Consider the following 13,900-nt stretch of genomic DNA (forward strand, 5'->3'; position numbering starts at 1 on the left):
TCCCAATATCTATAGGTAAGGAGAATTAAAAATATCAAAAATCAAACGATACTTAAACCATCGGTTCACAATTTATTTTGTTATTATATAAAACAGGTATGTATATGGTGATTTTTGTGTGAAATGAACTGTTTAAATTAGTCCATTAACAAGATAAGAGTAGCCTCCAAACGTCAGTAAAACTGAGACAATACACGTGATGAAATTAAACATTTGTTCTGAATCATTAGTCTTGACTGAAACACATTTGCATCGTGGTTGTCGCTTGTGTTACCTCGCTACAAATTCTATGAAAAAAAGAAGAAAACGCAAAACATATTCACACCTGCCGTGATCGTCTAGTGGTTAGGACATTGCGTTGTGGCCGCAATAACCCAGGTTCGAATCCTGGTCACGGCAAAAACGTTTACTTTTTCCAAAATAAACCTTAAGGGTGACATTACAGATACGTAATCTCTTACAACATTTGTCGTTTAAAAACGAATATCAAGGTTTGACTAAATTATCACGTGATGTTATCTTACACAATTTATTTACCTTTAAAAATCCACCTGTTGGCTCGTGTTCGCCAAAGGAAAATATTTATCAAAATTAACACTTTTTACATTATAAAACAGAAATAAAGAACTTTGTAAATTAGATAACACCTCAATCCAATAAATTCTAGCTTTTATTTCATTGTACAGAATAAAGAAAGATAAATATTTAATCGAAATTCTTCTTTCCAATTCTGAATAAAAAATTGTTTTGTAGCACGTGTTTTCATAACATTACCTCGTCATGATCTTAAAAAAATCTTCATACACACTGCAATAATTTCCATATTGTGAAAAAAACTGTTGCAAAGAAAAGTTATATTTCTTAAAACGTATCAAAATAACTCCCTTACAATTCATTTTTTATATTATTATCTCATAATTTTAGTAATACGAAAACGGTTATCATGAGAAATATATTAAAATACTATTACGAAGAATATGAGGTCAACGGTATACTACGTGTGACTATTTCATAATCTTGACGACAGTTAACAGATTAGGTGTTTTTTAGGGTAATTATATATAACCAACTTTATAATACAAAAGTAGGTCCTCGTTGCACGCACAAAAATATGGGGATAAAATAAAATAGAAAAATAGACATTTTTCTCACATATAAATTTTCCCAAATAATTTACTGAAAATTCTTTCAAATATTCGTCATGACGATAACAAAGACAATGATGAGAAAATATATACTCGCAAAACTAAACAATTAAAAAGTAAACTTTCGTGGCCTCATACAGCATGTCTTCACCAGACAATACTGACATGGACAAATTGAAACCCTTTAAACTAACTATATCAATATTTAGGATCTGGAAGGACATATCTTTCTACCAAAGCCTATGTATCTTGGCCTACACAAGAGTAGTACATGTTTTGTTTCCAAAATCGTACTTCCTTGCTGAAAAAAATGAACGAAACCCAGATATTCAAATGGACAATATAGACAATTTTGGCCTATATCGCGGTTTTGCACATGTAAAAAAGGTGTCATTGCACTAAGTGCAGTTGAAAGTGGCTGCAACACGAGAATGTTGTTCGTACAATATTATGCTTTTTTATGACATATTGACCCACTATAATTACTAACAATGAGCATGTCCAAGGGTTTTGTATGTCAATGTGTTTTTCCTGCGGAAAAATATCTTTGCGGCTAATCCAATAAAACTGGCCAAAATTCGACGAAGTAATTCTCAATAATTCCTCAAATTTTGTTTCTCGTAGCATCTCGTGGTAAAGATATTTGGTTATGAAAGTAATAACGCAAATTCGAGACCTGAAAGAGACAAATACATATTTAGGCGTAGCACATCTTCTGTACTCGTAAGAGTGTCATGAACCTTTGGTTAGAATATTGTATTTACTACGAACCTATAAGTGAAATTTTCAGCTGTCTCTATATTTGATTTACTGACCTAATATGAAGAAGCCAGTGAACAATAACTTTCAACCGATACTAAGGAGTTGATTGTCACGTCCGTACAACACCTAAACCTTTATGTGAAGATTAGTTATCATTCCACAATTTGGATTCGATAGCGTCTTGTCACATACTTCATTCAAAATTCTACAGTATTTACAATCCATTCCTTTTATATAAAAAACTAAATAAATCACATAAAGAAAATACTGAAACTATGTAACAAATTTAAGTAAGAGAAAATTTAAAAGAAGTGAAATACTTGGCCCCGTTATTATTGTGAATCTATAAAGCATAAATGTGATTATGAAGAAAATAAGCCAAGTTTTCCTCATTATGTAACTTAGATCTTTGTTTCCATTTCACGTTTCACTCTAACTACTTCACCTATACCAGTTCGGCGAAACGTCTTCATCAAGATGATGAACTAAATAAAACTTTATTATTCTTGTTACACACACATACATTTATATGACGTTTTTTCTTCACTTTTCATACATTTCGTATGCTCTATAATTTTTAAATCTGGAGAAGAAAAGAAAAACTTCAGACTAAAGTGAGATTGTAAATCACACACCGCACTACGGATTAGTACGTTTCGTACATCAGATAACTCACTCATTTTAGACTTTCGTTTAAATTTCAAACGTGAAGGTCATTTTCTACTCTCAATTTTGCTCACATTTAAATCTCTAATGGCAATGAAATGCACTAAGAAATATGTACGGTGAAATACTTTATTTTTATCATTACACGTTTAACACATGTCAAACGTGAGGTAATAATCACTTCAGATCATTATAAGACTTTAATTGTAAATCTCCCAATATCTATAGGTAAGGAGAATTAAAAATATCAAAAATCAAACGATACTTAAACCATCGGTTCACAATTTATTTTGTTATTATATAAAACAGGTATGTATATGGTGATTTTTGTGTGAAATGAACTGTTTAAATTAGTCCATTAACAAGATAAGAGTAGCCTCCAAACGTCAGTAAAACTGAGACAATACACGTGATGAAATTAAACATTTGTTCTGAATCATTAGTCTTGACTGAAACACATTTGCATCGTGGTTGTCGCTTGTGTTACCTCGCTACAAATTCTATGAAAAAAAAGAAGAAAACGCAAAACATATTCACACCTGCCGTGATCGTCTAGTGGTTAGGACATTGCGTTGTGGCCGCAATAACCCAGGTTCGAATCCTGGTCACGGCAAAAACGTTTACTTTTCCAAAATAAACCTTAAGGGTGACATTACAGATACGTAATCTCTTACAACATTTGTCGTTTAAAACGAATATCAAGGTTTGACTAAATTATCACGTGATGTTATCTTACACAATTTATTTACCTTTAAAAATCCACCTGTTGGCTCGTGTTCGCCAAAGGAAAATATTTATCAAAATTAACACTTTTTACATTATAAAACAGAAATAAAGAACTTTGTAAATTAGATAACACCTCAATCCAATAAATTCTAGCTTTTATTTCATTGTACAGAATAAAGAAAGATAAATATTTAATCGAAATTCTTCTTTCCAATTCTGAATAAAAAATTGTTTTGTAGCACGTGTTTTCATAACATTACCTCGTCATGATCTTAAAAAATCTTCATACACACTGCAATAATTTCCATATTGTGAAAAAACTGTTGCAAAGAAAAGTTATATTTCTTAAAACGTATCAAAATAACTCCCTTACAATTCATTTTTTATATTATTATCTCATAATTTTAGTAATACGTAAACGGTTATCATGAGAAATATATTAAAATACTATTACGAAGAATATGAGGTCAACGGTATAATACGTGTGACTATTTCATAATCTTGACGACAGTTAACAGATTAGGTGTTTTTTAGGGTAATTATATATAACCAACTTTATAATACAAAAGTAGGTCCTCGTTGCACGCACAAAAATATGGGGATAAAATAAAATAGAAAAATAGACATTTTTCTCACATATAAATTTTCCCAAATAATTTACTGAAAATTCTTTCAAATATTCGTCATGACGATAACAAAGACAATGATGAGAAAATATATACTCGCAAAACTAAACAATTAAAAGTAAACTTTCGTGGCCTCATACAGCATGTCTTCACCAGACAATACTGACATGGACAAATTGAAACCCTTTAAACTAACTATATCAATATTTAGGATCTGGAAGGACATATCTTTCTACCAAAGCCTATGTATCTTGGCCTACACAAGAGTAGTACATGTTTTGTTTCCAAAATCGTACTTCCTTGCTGAAGAAAATGAACGAAACCCAGATATTCAAATGGACAATACAGACAATTTTGGCCTATATCGCGGTTTTGCACATGTAAAAAAAGTGTCATTGCACTAAGTGCAGTTGAAAGTGGCTGCAACACGAGAATGTTGTTCGTACAATATTATGCTTTTTTATGACATATTGACCCACTATAATTACTAACAATGAGCATGTCCAAGGGTTTTGTATGTCAATGTGTTTTTCCTGCGGAAAAATATCTTTGCGGCTAATCCAATAAAACTGGCCAAAATTCGACGAAGTAATTCTCAATAATTCCTCAAATTTTTTTTCTCGTAGCATCTCGTGGTAAAGATATTTGGTTATGAAAGTAATAACGCAAATTCGAGACCTGAAAGAGACAAATACATATTTAGGCGCAGCACATCTTCTGTACTCGTAAGAGTGTCATGAACCTTTGGTTAGAATATTGTATTTACTACGAACCTATAAGTGAAATTTTCAGCTGTCTCTATATTTGATTTACTCACCTAATATGAAGAAGCCAGTGAACAATAACTTTCAACCGATACTAAGGAGTTGATTGTCACGTCCGTACAACACCTAAACCTTTATGTGAAGATTAGTTATCATTCCACAATTTGGATTCGATAGCGTCTTGTCACATACTTCATTCAAAATTCTACAGTATTTACAATCCATTCCTTTTATATAAAAAACTAAATAAATCACATAAAGAAAATACTGAAACTATGTAACAAATTTAAGTAAGAGAAAATTTAAAAAGAAGTGAAATACTTGGCCCCGTTATTATTGTGAATCTATAAAGCATAAATGTGATTATGAAGAAAATAAGCCAAGTTTTCCTCATTATGTAACTTAGATCTTTGTTTCCATTTCACGTTTCACTCTAACTACTTCACCTATACCAGTTCGGCGAAACGTCTTCATCAAGATGATGAACTAAATAAAACTTTATTATTCTTGTTACACACACATACATTTATATGACGTTTTTTCTTCACTTTTCATACATTTCGTATGCTCTATAATTTTTAAATCTGGAGAAGAAAAGAAAAACTTCAGACTAAAGTGAGATTGTAAATCACACACCGCACTACGGATTAGTACGTTTCGTACATCAGATAACTCACTCATTTTAGACTTTAGTTTAAATTTCAAACGTGAAGGTCATTTTCTACTCTCAATTTTGCTCACATTTAAATCTCTAATGGCAATGAAATGCACTAAGAAATATGTACGGTGAAATACTTTATTTTTATCATTACACGTTTAACACATGTCAAACGTGAGGTAATAATCACTTCAGATCATTATAAGACTTTAATTGTAAATCTCCCAATATCTATAGGTAAGGAGAATTAAAAATATCAAAAATCAAACGATACTTAAACCATCGGTTCACAATTTATTTTGTTATTATATAAAACAGGTATGTATATGGTGATTTTTGTGTGAAATGAACTGTTTAAATTAGTCCATTAACAAGATAAGAGTAGCCTCCAAACGTCAGTAAAACTGAGACAATACACGTGATGAAATTAAACATTTGTTCTGAATCATTAGTCTTGACTGAAACACATTTGCATCGTGGTTGTCGCTTGTGTTACCTCGCTACAAATTCTATGAAAAAAAAGAAAAACGCAAAACATATTCACACCTGCCGTGATCGTCTAGTGGTTAGGACATTGCGTTGTGGCCGCAATAACCCAGGTTCGAATCCTGGTCACGGCAAAAACGTTTACTTTTCCAAAATAAACCTTAAGGGTGACATTACAGATACGTAATCTCTTACAACATTTGTCGTTTAAAAACGAATATCAAGGTTTGACTAAATTATCACGTGATGTTATCTTACACAATTTATTTACCTTTAAAAATCCACCTGTTGGCTCGTGTTCGCCAAAGGAAAATATTTATCAAAATTAACACTTTTTACATTATAAAACAGAAATAAAGAACTTTGTAAATTAGATAACACCTCAATCCAATAAATTCTAGCTTTTATTTCATTGTACAGAATAAAGAAAGATAAATATTTAATCGAAATTCTTCTTTCCAATTCTGAATAAAAAATTGTTTTGTAGCACGTGTTTTCATAACATTACCTCGTCATGATCTTAAAAAAATCTTCATACACACTGCAATAATTTCCATATTGTGAAAAAAACTGTTGCAAAGAAAAGTTATATTTCTTAAAACGTATCAAAATAACTCCCTTACAATTCATTTTTTATATTATTATCTCATAATTTTTAGTAATACGTAAACGGTTATCATGAGAAATATATTAAAATACTATTACGAAGAATATGAGGTCAACGGTATAATACGTGTGACTATTTCATAATCTTGACGACAGTTAACAGATTAGGTGTTTTTTAGGGTAATTATATATAACCAACTTTATAATACAAAAGTAGGTCCTCGTTGCACGCACAAAAATATGGGGATAAAATAAAATAGAAAAATAGACATTTTTCTCACATATAAATTTTCCCAAATAATTTACTGAAAATTCTTTCAAATATTCGTCATGACGATAACAAAGACAATGATGAGAAAATATATACTCGCAAAACTAAACAATTAAAAAGTAAACTTTCGTGGCCTCATACAGCATGTCTTCACCAGACAATACTGACATGGACAAATTGAAACCCTTTAAACTAACTATATCAATATTTAGGATCTGGAAGGACATATCTTTCTACCAAAGCCTATGTATCTTGGCCTACACAAGAGTAGTACATGTTTTGTTTCCAAAATCGTACTTCCTTGCTGAAAAAATGAACGAAACCCAGATATTCAAATGGACAATATAGACAATTTTGGCCTATATCGCGGTTTTGCACATGTAAAAAGGTGTCATTGCACTAAGTGCAGTTGAAAGTGGCTGCAACACGAGAATGTTGTTCGTACAATATTATGCTTTTTTATGACATATTGACCCACTATAATTACTAACAATGAGCATGTCCAAGGGTTTTGTATGTCAATGTGTTTTTCCTGCGGAAAAATATCTTTGCGGCTAATCCAATAAAACTGGCCAAAATTCGACGAAGTAATTCTCAATAATTCCTCAAATTTTGTTTCTCGTAGCATCTCGTGGTAAAGATATTTGGTTATGAAAGTAATAACGCAAATTCGAGACCTGAAAGAGACAAATACATATTTAGGCGTAGCACATCTTCTGTACTCGTAAGAGTGTCATGAACCTTTGGTTAGAATATTGTATTTACTACGAACCTATAAGTGAAATTTTCAGCTGTCTCTATATTTGATTTACTGACCTAATATGAAGAAGCCAGTGAACAATAACTTTCAACCGATACTAAGGAGTTGATTGTCACGTCCGTACAACACCTAAACCTTTATGTGAAGATTAGTTATCATTCCACAATTTGGATTCGATAGCGTCTTGTCACATACTTCATTCAAAATTCTACAGTATTTACAATCCATTCCTTTTATATAAAAACTAAATAAATCACATAAAGAAAATACTGAAACTATGTAACAAATTTAAGTAAGAGAAAATTTAAAAAGAAGTGAAATACTTGGCCCCGTTATTATTGTGAATCTATAAAGCATAAATGTGATTATGAAGAAAATAAGCCAAGTTTTCCTCATTATGTAACTTAGATCTTTGTTTCCATTTCACGTTTCACTCTAACTACTTCACCTATACCAGTTCGGCGAAACGTCTTCATCAAGATGATGAACTAAATAAAACTTTATTATTCTTGTTACACACACATACATTTATATGACGTTTTTTCTTCACTTTTCATACATTTCGTATGCTCTATAATTTTTAAATCTGGAGAAGAAAAGAAAAACTTCAGACTAAAGTGAGATTGTAAATCACACACCGCACTACGGATTAGTACGTTTCGTACATCAGATAACTCACTCATTTTAGACTTTAGTTTAAATTTCAAACGTGAAGGTCATTTTCTACTCTCAATTTTGCTCACATTTAAATCTCTAATGGCAATGAAATGCACTAAGAAATATGTACGGTGAAATACTTTATTTTTATCATTACACGTTTAACACATGTCAAACGTGAGGTAATAATCACTTCAGATCATTATAAGACTTTAATTGTAAATCTCCCAATATCTATAGGTAAGGAGAATTAAAAATATCAAAAATCAAACGATACTTAAACCATCGGTTCACAATTTATTTTGTTATTATATAAAACAGGTATGTATATGGTGATTTTTGTGTGAAATGAACTGTTTAAATTAGTCCATTAACAAGATAAGAGTAGCCTCCAAACGTCAGTAAAACTGAGACAATACACGTGATGAAATTAAACATTTGTTCTGAATCATTAGTCTTGACTGAAACACATTTGCATCGTGGTTGTCGCTTGTGTTACCTCGCTACAAATTCTATGAAAAAAAGAAGAAAACGCAAAACATATTCACACCTGCCGTGATCGTCTAGTGGTTAGGACATTGCGTTGTGGCCGCAATAACCCAGGTTCGAATCCTGGTCACGGCAAAAACGTTTACTTTTCCAAAATAAACCTTAAGGGTGACATTACAGATACGTAATCTCTTACAACATTTGTCGTTTAAAAACGAATATCAAGGTTTGAGTAAATTATCACGTGATGTTATCTTACACAATTTATTTACCTTTAAAAATCCACCTGTTGGCTCGTGTTCGCCAAAGGAAAATATTTATCAAAATTAACACTTTTTACATTATAAAACAGAATAAAGAACTTTGTAAATTAGATAACACCTCAATCCAATAAATTCTAGCTTTTATTTCATTGTACAGAATAAAGAAAGATAAATATTTAATCGAAATTCTTCTTTCCAATTCTGAATAAAAAATTGTTTTGTAGCACGTGTTTTCATAACATTACCTCGTCATGATCTTAAAAAAATCTTCATACACACTGCAATAATTTCCATATTGTGAAAAAAACTGTTGCAAAGAAAAGTTATATTTCTTAAAACGTATCAAAATAACTCCCTTACAATTCATTTTTTATATTATTATCTCATAATTTTAGTAATACGTAAACGGTTATCATGAGAAATATATTAAAATACTATTACGAAGAATATGAGGTCAACGGTATAATACGTGTGACTATTTCATAATCTTGACGACAGTTAACAGATTAGGTGTTTTTTAGGGTAATTATATATAACCAACTTTATAATACAAAAGTAGGTCCTCGTTGCACGCACAAAAATATGGGGATAAAATAAAATAGAAAAATAGACATTTTTCTCACATATAAATTTTCCCAAATAATTTACTGAAAATTCTTTCAAATATTCGTCATGACGATAACAAAGACAATGATGAGAAAATATATACTCGCAAAACTAAACAATTAAAAAGTAAACTTTCGTGGCCTCATACAGCATGTCTTCACCAGACAATACTGACATGGACAAATTGAAACCCTTTAAACTAACTATATCAATATTTAGGATCTGGAAGGACATATCTTTCTACCAAAGCCTATGTATCTTGGCCTACACAAGAGTAGTACATGTTTTGTTTCCAAAATCGTACTTCCTTGCTGAAAAAAATGAACGAAACCCAGATATTCAAATGGACAATATAGACAATTTTGGCCTATATCGCGGTTTTGCACATGTAAAAAAGGTGTCATTGCACTAAGTGCAGTTGAAAGTGGCTGCAACACGAGAATGTTGTTCGTACAATATTATGCTTTTTTATGACATATTGACCCACTATAATTACTAACAATGAGCATGTCCAAGGGTTTTGTATGTCAATGTGTTTTCCTGCGGAAAAATATCTTTGCGGCTAATCCAATAAAACTGGCCAAAATTCGACGAAGTAATTCTCAATAATTCCTCAAATTTTGTTTCTCGTAGCATCTCGTGGTAAAGATATTTGGTTATGAAAGTAATAACGCAAATTCGAGACCTGAAAGAGACAAATACATATTTAGGCGTAGCACATCTTCTGTACTCGTAAGAGTGTCATGAACCTTTGGTTAGAATATTGTATTTACTACGAACCTATAAGTGAAATTTTCAGCTGTCTCTATATTTGATTTACTGACCTAATATGAAGAAGCCAGTGAACAATAACTTTCAACCGATACTAAGGAGTTGATTGTCACGTCCGTACAACACCTAAACCTTTATGTGAAGATTAGTTATCATTCCACAATTTGGATTCGATAGCGTCTTGTCACATACTTCATTCAAAATTCTACAGTATTTACAATCCATTCCTTTTATATAAAAAACTAAATAAATCACATAAAGAAAATACTGAAACTATGTAACAAATTTAAGTAAGAGAAAATTTAAAAAGAAGTGAAATACTTGGCCCCGTTATTATTGTGAATCTATAAAGCATAAATGTGATTATGAAGAAAATAAGCCAAGTTTTCCTCATTATGTAACTTAGATCTTTGTTTCCATTTCACGTTTCACTCTAACTACTTCACCTATACCAGTTCGGCGAAACGTCTTCATCAAGATGATGAACTAAATAAAACTTTATTATTCTTGTTACACACACATACATTTATATGACGTTTTTTCTTCACTTTTCATACATTTCGTATGCTCTATAATTTTTAAATCTGGAGAAGAAAAGAAAAACTTCAGACTAAAGTGAGATTGTAAATCACACACCGCACTACGGATTAGTACGTTTCGTACATCAGATAACTCACTCACTTTAGACTTTCGTTTAAATTTCAAACGTGAAGGTCATTTTCTACTCTCAATTTTGCTCACATTTAAATCTCTAATGGCAATGAAATGCACTAAGAAATATGTACGGTGAAATACTTTACTTTTATCATTACACGTTTAACACATGTCAAACGTGAGGTAATAATCACTTCAGATCATTATAAGACTTTAATTGTAAATCTCCCAATATCTATAGGTAAGGAGAATTAAAAATATCAAAAATCAAACGATACTTAAACCATCGGTTCACAATTTATTTTGTTATTATATAAAACAGGTATGTATATGGTGATTTTTGTGTGAAATGAACTGTTTAAATTAGTCCATTAACAAGATAAGAGTAGCCTCCAAACGTCAGTAAAACTGAGACAATACACGTGATGAAATTAAACATTTGTTCTGAATCATTAGTCTTGACTGAAACACATTTGCATCGTGGTTGTCGCTTGTGTTACCTCGCTACAAATTCTATGAAAAAAAAAAGAAAACGCAAAACATATTCACACCTGCCGTGATCGTCTAGTGGTTAGGACATTGCGTTGTGGCCGCAATAACCCAGGTTCGAATCCTGGTCACGGCAAAAACGTTTACTTTTTCCAAAATAAACCTTAAGGGTGACATTACAGATACGTAATCTCTTACAACATTTGTCGTTTAAAAAACGAATATCAAGGTTTGAGTAAATTATCACGTGATGTTATCTTACACAATTTATTTACCTTTAAAAATCCACCTGTTGGCTCGTGTTCGCCAAAGGAAAATATTTATCAAAATTAACACTTTTTACATTATAAAACAGAAATAAAGAACTTTGTAAATTAGATAACACCTCAATCCAATAAATTCTAGCTTTTATTTCATTGTACAGAATAAAGAAAGATAAATATTTAATCGAAATTCTTCTTTCCAATTCTGAATATAAAATTGTTTTGTAGCACGTGTTTCAATAACATTACCTCGTCATGATCTTTAAAAAATCTTCATACACACTGCAATAATTTCCATATTGTGAAAAAAACTGTTGCAAAGAAAAGTTATATTTCTAAAAACGTATCAAAATAACTCCCTTACAATTCATTTTTTATATTATTATCTCATAATTTTTAGTAATACGTAAACGGTTATCATGAGAAATATATTAAAATACTATTACGAAGAATATGAGGTCAACGGTATAATACGTGTGACTATTTCATAATCTTGACGACAGTTAACAGATTAGGTGTTTTTTAGGGTAATTATATATAACCAACTTTATAATACAAAAGTAGGTCCTCGTTGCACGCACAAAAATATGGGGATAAAATAAAATAGAAAAATAGACATTTTTCTCACATATAAATTTTCCCAAATAATTTACTGAAAATTCTTTCAAATATTCGTCATGACGATAACAAAGACAATGATGAGAAAATATATACTCGCAAAACTAAACAATTAAAAAGTAAACTTTCGTGGCCTCATACAGCATGTCTTCACCAGACAATACTGACATGGACAAATTGAAACCCTTTAAACTAACTATATCAATATTTAGGATCTGGAAGGACATATCTTTCTACCAAAGCCTATGTATCTTGGCCTACACAAGAGTAGTACATGTTTTGTTTCCAAAATCGTACTTCCTTGCTGAAAAAAATGAACGAAACCCAGATATTCAAATGGACAATATAGACAATTTTGGCCTATATCGCGGTTTTGCACATGTAAAAAAGGTGTCATTGCACTAAGTGCAGTTGAAAGTGGCTGCAACACGAGAATGTTGTTCGTACAATATTATGCTTTTTTATGAAATATTGACCCACTATAATTACTAACAATGAGCATGTCCAAGGGTTTTGTATGTCAATGTGTTTTTCCTGCGGAAAAATATCTTTGCGGCTAATCCAATAAAACTGGCCAAAATTCGACGAAGTAATTCTCAATAATTCCTCAAATTTTGTTTCTCGTAGCATCTCGTGGTAAAGATATTTGGTTATGAAAGTAATAACGCAAATTCGAGACCTGAAAGAGACAAATACATATTTAGGCGTAGCACATCTTCTGTACTCGTAAGAGTGTCATGAACCTTTGGTTAGAATATTGTATTTACTACGAACCTATAAGTGAAATTTTCAGCTGTCTCTATATTTGATTTACTGACCTAATATGAAGAAGCCAGTGAACAATAACTTTCAACCGATACTAAGGAGTTGATTGTCACGTCCGTACAACACCTAAACCTTTATGTGAAGATTAGTTATCATTCCACAATTTGGATTCGATAGCGTCTTGTCACATACTTCATTCAAAATTCTACAGTATTTACAATCCATTCCTTTTATATAAAAAAACTAAATAAATCACATAAAGAAAATACTGAAACTATGTAACAAATTTAAGTAAGAGAAAATTTAAAAGAAGTGAAATACTTGGCCCCGTTATTATTGTGAATCTATAAAGCATAAATGTGATTATGAAGAAAATAAGCCAAGTTTTCCTCATTATGTAACTTAGATCTTTGTTTCCATTTCACGTTTCACTCTAACTACTTCACCTATACCAGTTCGGCGAAACGTCTTAATCAAGATGATGAACTAAATAAAACTTTATTATTCTTTTTACACACACATACATTTATATGACTTCTTTTTCTTCACTTTTCATACATTTCGTATGCTCTATAATTTTTAAATCTGGAGAAGAAAAGAAAAACTTCAGACTAAAGTGAGATTGTAAATCACACACCGCACTACGGATTAGTACGTTTCGTACATCAGATAACTCACTCATTTTAGACTTTCGTTTAAATTTCAAACGTGAAGGTCATTTTCTCTCCTCAATTTTGCTCACATTTAAATCTTTATAGTCAATGAAATGCACTAAGAAATATGTACGGTGAAATACTTTATTTTTATCATTACACGTTTAACACATGTCAAACGTGAGGTAATAATCACTTCAGA

The 13,900-nt window shown here is 31.2% G+C and overlaps 5 non-coding genes across 5 annotated transcripts; all 5 read left to right on the forward strand.

Moving 5' to 3' along the window:
- Positions 1-327: 327 nt before the first annotated feature.
- TRNAH-GUG (transfer RNA histidin (anticodon GUG)) lies at positions 328-399 on the forward strand. The gene has a single exon. It is a non-coding gene; the product is annotated as a tRNA-His (tRNA).
- A 2,715-nt stretch (positions 400-3,114) lies between these two features.
- TRNAH-GUG (transfer RNA histidin (anticodon GUG)) lies at positions 3,115-3,186 on the forward strand. Its single transcript has one exon. It is a non-coding gene; the product is annotated as a tRNA-His (tRNA).
- Positions 3,187-5,895: 2,709 nt separating this feature from the next.
- On the forward strand, positions 5,896-5,967 carry TRNAH-GUG (transfer RNA histidin (anticodon GUG)). Its single transcript has one exon. It is a non-coding gene; the product is annotated as a tRNA-His (tRNA).
- A 2,712-nt stretch (positions 5,968-8,679) lies between these two features.
- Positions 8,680-8,751, forward strand: TRNAH-GUG (transfer RNA histidin (anticodon GUG)). Its single transcript has one exon. It is a non-coding gene; the product is annotated as a tRNA-His (tRNA).
- A 2,712-nt stretch (positions 8,752-11,463) lies between these two features.
- Positions 11,464-11,535, forward strand: TRNAH-GUG (transfer RNA histidin (anticodon GUG)). Its single transcript has one exon. It is a non-coding gene; the product is annotated as a tRNA-His (tRNA).
- The last annotated feature ends 2,365 nt before the right edge of the window (positions 11,536-13,900 follow it).

The sequence above is a fragment of the Tachypleus tridentatus genome, chromosome 1 (assembly GCF_004210375.1).
Source record: "Tachypleus tridentatus isolate NWPU-2018 chromosome 1, ASM421037v1, whole genome shotgun sequence".
Taxonomy (NCBI): Eukaryota; Metazoa; Arthropoda; class Merostomata; order Xiphosura; family Limulidae; genus Tachypleus; species Tachypleus tridentatus.